The 6,000-nt window shown below is 37.4% G+C and overlaps 1 protein-coding gene across 1 annotated transcript in view; it reads right to left on the bottom strand.

The window, feature by feature from the left end:
- Nucleotides 1-5,751, bottom strand: part of LOC142344558 (uncharacterized) — a 65,806-nt gene extending 60,055 nt beyond the window's left edge. The window contains exon 1 of the mRNA XM_075396324.1: nt 5,714-5,751. The gene's annotated coding sequence lies outside the window, so the exon portion shown is untranslated. The remainder of the gene's footprint in view (nt 1-5,713) is intronic.
- Nucleotides 5,752-6,000: the final 249 nt, after the last annotated feature.

Genomic DNA, 6,000 nt, shown 5'->3' on the forward strand with positions numbered 1-6,000 from the left:
TCACAACACTTGTGTTTTGCATCATTTCTATGTTTAGCTCCAATCTCAACTGCGGTTTTCGCGTACAATTCCCTTGTAATAATAGTGCTAGTGGAATTTGTGTTAAGCTGAGCTTTTGCTTTGTGATTGGTTGAACTCAATGTTTGGTTTTACATGGCGTGTGTAAGTAAACTTTACTCGACAATTTTTTGCTGTTGATGTTCCTTTCCGACGCAACGTGCTAAAAAAATCTCTAATTCTGCTGGTGAAATGAGACGTTGCGGCTGCCACAAAATTCTCGCCGTAATCAGTTCTGATTTTTCTTTTCCATTTGTTTGGCGCAAAATATATACTACTAGACCCATTATTGTGCCTGTTATGTGTTTAATAGAAATCAAAATACAAACGAACAATCAACCGGCTGTTAAATGATTTACTTGATACAAGTGCTCAACGCTCCGTCAAAACCGTCAATAGTTTTCCTAATAACCAAAGAACATCCAGAAATTTAAGTTTGTTTATAACAAATAGTTTTCTAATATTATTTGAAGATCGTGAGGCCATTGAAGTGATTTTCCATAATTTATAAGTTTTCTGTTCTAATGGATCTAATCCTGCGTTAGGTGCATTGGTTTTAATGCGCAATTGTAGGCTGTAATGAATGTCTTCTCTAACTTTTTCTTTTCTTCTTTAATATTTTCAAAGTGCTGTTGGGTGGACAGTTGTCTATAAACATTTTTATCCCTTTTGTAACAGTGGACGTAAACACTGGTACAATTCAATTGGGATTAGTTCTGATTGAACCTAAGAAGAGGACGAACTCAATCGCTCTAATTTAAAAAAAAATGATAATTCTGATTCGATGCGCCAGACTCCACTTTGGGAAAATTTGTATCTGGGCCAGTTTAGTTTTGTTTTCTTTTAGAATGACATATTGAAAAAGGGACACTGAGTTCGTCATTAACAGCTTTCTCTGGGCAAGTATTGGCGTATTTGAAGTTTTCTGCTTTAATTGATGTACTCAGTGTGTTAGTAATATCTAAGGAACAGTATGGTTTTTGTACTCCAGTTAATGTATAATCGGTCGCTTCTGGAAGCTCTGATGGCATTTTCGCTAAGCAGTATAAAACGCTTTTTTACTTCTACATATCTATGGCTCCCCCGATCATGATATTAAAATTTCATTAGCGAAATGCATCCAGAAGAAATTGTATTTGACTGTATGCCGTTTTGCATAACTGTAACAAATCTGCTGCTGGAGTTCTGTTGCTGGAAAAATCACGCTCATGAGAAAGTTTTAAACGCCAAATCATTGCAGTTTCAAATCCCAATAAACAAGTTTCTTAAAGAGTGCTGAGAGTTAAAGCAAGAAATTTTGTGTTTCAACTAGCAGCCATGTGACTTCATCGAAAGCGCATTTGAGTATAATAGCGTAGCAGGAATTCGTATTAATTTTACCAAATTCAATTAATATTGCTTCAAACGCTCATGAGCAAGTTTTAAAATTCAGCAACAGCAACAGATTCTAAATTGACATTCTGCGCAAACCTCCTATAGTTATTATATGTAACTCCGCCACTGCCGGTCCCAAGCCCGGAAAAAAAATGAGGAGGGTGGAAAAAATATATACTGGAAAACAAGTCAGTTTTTTAATTGACTTGAGATTGTTTTCCGACATATAATTACTTTCTTGTCCTTAGCGTTCATTTTCAGCTCCACCAGTCGCCCTTGCAGTCAGGTTGTCGTCTTCTAAATTTCTAACTAGGCTTAACAGTGAGGGGACTCTGTCGCCCAGAAGATCGATCAAATAAAATAAACCAAAGGTTTTGAATTGGTGAAGCAAGCGTTACTTTGTTCCTCTGCAATTTCCCCTCTTCCACTCTTGTATGCTGTTACAAATTAGATTGCCTTGAATTAAATTAATTCACAATGGGGCTCGTAATATCATTTCTAGTTATATGGACAACGAATGTAAGAGAATTACTTGCACATCAATGGAAAAGACAAATTCAAGACAATTTATAATAGTAATTACAATAATAATACCAATATCCGTGGTTCACTTCCCAAATGAACTAAACTAAAAACGCTCACAGTATCCCAACTGGTCTTGCAATTACAAACTGCCAGAGTTCAGTCTCACTAAACTGTCAGTATCCTCTCTGCTTTTCACATTAGCTTTTAAAGTTTAGTCCCACTAAGCCACCTGCTATTTCTCACTTGTGCGAATCCAAACTTCTGAAGTTCTCCTAAAATCTCCAAAGTCTCTCTCTCCCTCTCTCTCTCTCTCTCTCTGTCTGTCTCTCTCTGTGCGTGTGTGTGTGTGTTACTTCAATTTATACTCTACCAAAACGCTCTTATCTTAAGCAAACAAACCTTAATCTCTTAAGTAAACATTGCAACTTACACTTGCAATCTGTCACATTCCCTAAGAGGGCTTTGTTTGCTATGCAAATAACCAATATCAAATTATGCTCTGTCATTCAACTGCTACCAACCATTGTTCAACTTTCTCCTTATCTTAAGTACACGACCTTTCGACTCTTATGTAAACAAATCCACTCCACTTTATCTCATATTTGCACTTGACATGTCAATCAGTGTTTGCTTAGTAAACATTGAACGTTGCTCTGAAAAGTTCTTATACCTCTGTTTCCGCTATAAAATAAATTAGCTGCAATCAATCCCTGTCAAAAATCGCGCGTTGAATAAATAACTAAACTCAACCCTAAACCAAAGACCAATTGTAATTTCCAATTTCGAAAATAATTCATGCAATTCACCAGTTAAAAACCGCCGAAAAGTCTAATATTCGTAAAAGCCCTAAATTTGACCTCTAAGAGTCAATCAGGGGTCATTCGTCAAGGATGAAGGGTCACTTTGGTAAAAATAACCATTGGAGCGGAAAGTCCTACCATAGTTACACCTACCCACCAATTTTTATCATCTAACTCCTAATAGAACACGAGCAATGACCACGCACACTTTTCATCAACCTCCTGGATGACCCCAAATTACGGAACTTAATAACTTGCGAAGTAGTGGTCAAAACGTCTTCGGGTAAAGTTTTCTAGTAAATATAGGGTGCCACCAACTTGCCTGCCAAGTTTCTTGACCAACGGATCAGCCATTGCGAGTCGTTTGCACTTTAAAAATTTTTAACGAGTCGTGGGTGCTGAAACCCGAAGAATACGAGTTCGTCAAAATTGACCGGGGTGGTTATTTTTTGTCACTAACTGTCTCGGGTTATCATATTACTACCATTTCAAAGTCATTCGGTCGCCCAAAAAGGCCAATTTCCGGTTTTCGGCACTCGGGTCGTCCCGAAGCAGCGACTTCAGGTCGGAATTTGGGAATGAAAATATCACCAATCGAAAACCCTTGAAAAGTTACACTAACCCTCCAAAAATCATAGGGCTACTACCAATACTCATCGAGCAATTCAAATTTTACGTTCCGCAGCACGGGCGTGCGCTAGCTCCGTGCAGGTCAGTGTGGGGTCAAATCCGACCTCAAAATCGGATTCCTCGTACCCAAATTAGTCTATCCCCCAAATTTCAGGTCAATCCGACTTCAACTTTTAGAGAAATTACGATTTCAATTTCGGTGTTAACTATTTTTAGTGAAAACTGCCTATTCTTATTTCAAAATGCTAATAAATTTCTCCCACAACTTCCTAAACCCTTCCCATGATCATGCGCTACATTACTCTGGACTTAATACCCATTGCAACCATTAGTTACCCTTGTATCATACTCGAACAGTCATTTTTTTCGCTCAATATATCGAAAACCTTCAAATCACAACACTTCCGGTGTTAATAGCTCGGAGTTAGCTGGTCGGATTGGCCCGAAAGGTATACCAGCCTGAGAAGACCATTGGATGTACATGCCATTAAAATTTGGTAAACGTCCGCTTAATATAACCTCCATGGGGGGGGGCGGGAAACATCCGCTCGGTGGTATTTCAAAAAACTGATAAATTGCCTTTTTATTTACTCTAAATCAACAAAACTCTACTTAAATAACTAGGATCAAAAAGGTGTAACCGGCCGCATATCTTTATTATATATGGACAATCATCAGAGGAACATCCTTACAAAATTTCAGAGTCCAATGATGAGCATAACCTAAAGAGTTGAGTGTACCAAGTTTGAAATTGCCAATAACTTTGCAAATTCTAAATCGCACTTCAATTTGGTTCAAATTGAATTTTCAATTTTGATCAAAGTATCTAGTTCACTTCAAATCTTCGCTCTCTAGTTTTCAACTAAATTTAAATCACTCATTTGGACTTTGGCCTGATGCACAAATACAACTTTGCTACGTAAACGAAATATATCGACAGCTCAATATGTTTTGTTCATCAATTTGTTTGTTTAAGATATCTCACTCAAATCATCTCTCTGGCGCCGGCCAAACAATAACACTTTAAGAAAGTACGCTTAACTCAAGCGCCTAATTAACTTGTCTAATTTGACCTAAATTATATATCTTACTCTCCATCTCCCATGTCGTTTTACAAAAATTAAGGACTACTACACAGGTAATAAAAAAATGTGGATTTAACTCTTGCAAGCAGGATTCAAAACCTTACAAGAATCTTGCTAGTTGGATTAAAAATTTGCAAGAATCTTGCAAGTTCGATTCAAAACTTGCACGAATCTTGCAAGAAGTATGCATTTTCTTGGAAGATAGCATGCAAGATGCTTGCAAGTTTTTAAATTTTTTAATCACTAGGATATCTTCTCTAGAGCCAGATTAGCAAAGACTGAAAAATTCGATTCTGATGTATAGGTTACTCGACTATCACAAGAGAAAAAACTCAAAATTTTGGCACTGATTTTATGAAGCTTACTAATCTCGATTGAAGCACACAGCTTGCCTGTTTTGGTAATCTTACACTGCTTTGTAAAGTTGGATCTTTTGAGTTTGCGTCCCCTCAATTTAGTAGGCGTGCATAATATTAGCACACACCAAGCGCACATAAATTCCACGATAATTTCTCGCTATGTAAAGGCCTTGTTCGGTATAATGGGGCGCATTGGAACAACCAGAAAAATTTGGCGGGGATTTCAAATGGAACGACCCGAAAAATCTGGCGGGGATTTCAAATACAACGAAATTCCAAAAATTCTGGCACAGCAGAGATTTGGCATTTGAAAGCCTTCTCTTGAGTGTTTCAAGTAAATTTACATAAATCCACGACTCTGTGAAAATCACAACGGGTGTTTAGCTTCTGACAATTCTCAGGTTTTCTCAAAGACTTCAAAGGGGTCGGGTAACATATTCATATTTTATCTGCATGGCCAACAACTACCAACTGTAAAATTCGCCGATGATCAGTTTTTTTTCCTTGATGATAATTTGACAAAGAGCTCAACAATGTAAATTTTTTATTGCTTTAATTATCAGAAGCCAGATTGAGGTGAGCTCGATTATTATCAAAACGTATTCGGATGGATGTCATGATGGTGGTAAAATTTCGTAAGAAATGCGCTGATTGTGCAAAAATTTTTTAAGTTCAGGTTGCATTATTTTTAGTTGCAATTCGGCTCATCTTTTGCAAACCTTCAGCGCTTTTTGATCGCTTTCCTTTCAGCTTAATTCACTACTTTTCTTTCAGTAATTTTTACCTCTTTTCATGATTTATTTGAATTTAATTGAAGTTTTTTTGAGTGTCTATGGATATGAATTGTGCTTCAATTAGTAAGGGAATTTTTCTGATTACTAACTGGCCCAAAAGACGTTTCTTTGAAGACAAAGTTGTTAAGTTCCTCATAGTGAACTAAGAGGTTGCCTGAAATAGGTCAAACCGCATTAGCCTGTATCGAAAAACATCCCTATCAGCGAAAAACTTTCATAATTAGAGATATAAGAGAAATGGTCGAGAGTTTTCTGCTTGTAAAAATGGAGCAAAAATTGGAGGCAACCTACATAAGATCTAAATAATGGCTTTCATTGAATGGGGGTAGACGGGGGGTGGGGTAGACGGGGGGGCAGACGGGGGGGGGGGGCAGAC

The sequence above is a fragment of the Convolutriloba macropyga genome, chromosome 1 (assembly GCF_964194025.1).
Source record: "Convolutriloba macropyga chromosome 1, txConMacr16.3, whole genome shotgun sequence".
NCBI classification, from domain to species: Eukaryota; Metazoa; Xenacoelomorpha; order Acoela; family Convolutidae; genus Convolutriloba; species Convolutriloba macropyga.